We start from the raw sequence: 940 nt of genomic DNA on the forward strand, positions 1-940 counted from the left end.
TCTGGGTGGGGCGGTTCCTTTTTCAAGCACTGTACTGAGGCCAGCGGTGTTGAGGACTGAGGTGTGGCCACACTCAGGGTGATTCTTACAGGCAGGGCAGGTCTTCTGTAGGCTCAGAAAATGTCTGAGGGAGGAGGAAGCAGAGGGGTGTCGCCTCAGAGCAGAGCCCCCATTCACCTTAAGCACAGGGCAGGGACTGGAGGTGTGGTCAGACTCAGGGTGATCTTCAAGTACAGGCGAGGGACCAGAGGGTAGTGAAGCAACACTAAGGATTTTGAAAGGACAATTTTAACTTCATATGGAAACACAAAAACCCAGAATAGTTAAAAAGTCCTGAATAGTGAAAGGATTGCTGGGGATATCGCCATCACCTGACTTCAACTTGTACTATAGAATTAAAGTAACAAAACACAAAACAAAACAAGCTCTTGGCACAAAACAGTCATATTAATCAAAGGAATTGAATTGAAGCCCCAGACAAAAGTCAGCAATTTTCTGGAAACCTGATTTCTGATAAAGATGCTAGAGATACACACCGAAAAAAAGACAGCATCTTCAACAAAAGGGTGTTGGCTAAACTGGAAGGCTGCATGCAAATAGTTCAAACTTGTCACTGTGTATAAAACTCAAAACAACTCTGAGATATCATCTTTCTCCTGTCTGAATAGCTAAAATAAAAAACACCCATGACAATTTATGCTGGATCGGTTGTGATGAAAGGGGAACACTTCTCCACTGCTGGTGGGAGTGCCAACTGGTTCAGCCACTTTGGAAATCAGTATGGAGTTTCCTCAGAAAAATGGGAGTAAGCCTACCACAAGACCCAGCAACTCTACTCTTAGGCATGTATCCAAAAGATTCACATTCATACAACAAGGATATCTGTTACACTATGCTTATAGCAGCATTATTTGTAATAGCCAGAACTTGGAAGCAACCT

The sequence above is a fragment of the Mesocricetus auratus genome, unplaced genomic scaffold, assembly GCF_017639785.1.
Source record: "Mesocricetus auratus isolate SY011 unplaced genomic scaffold, BCM_Maur_2.0 Super-Scaffold_100013, whole genome shotgun sequence".
In the NCBI taxonomy this organism is placed as follows: domain Eukaryota; kingdom Metazoa; phylum Chordata; class Mammalia; order Rodentia; family Cricetidae; genus Mesocricetus; species Mesocricetus auratus.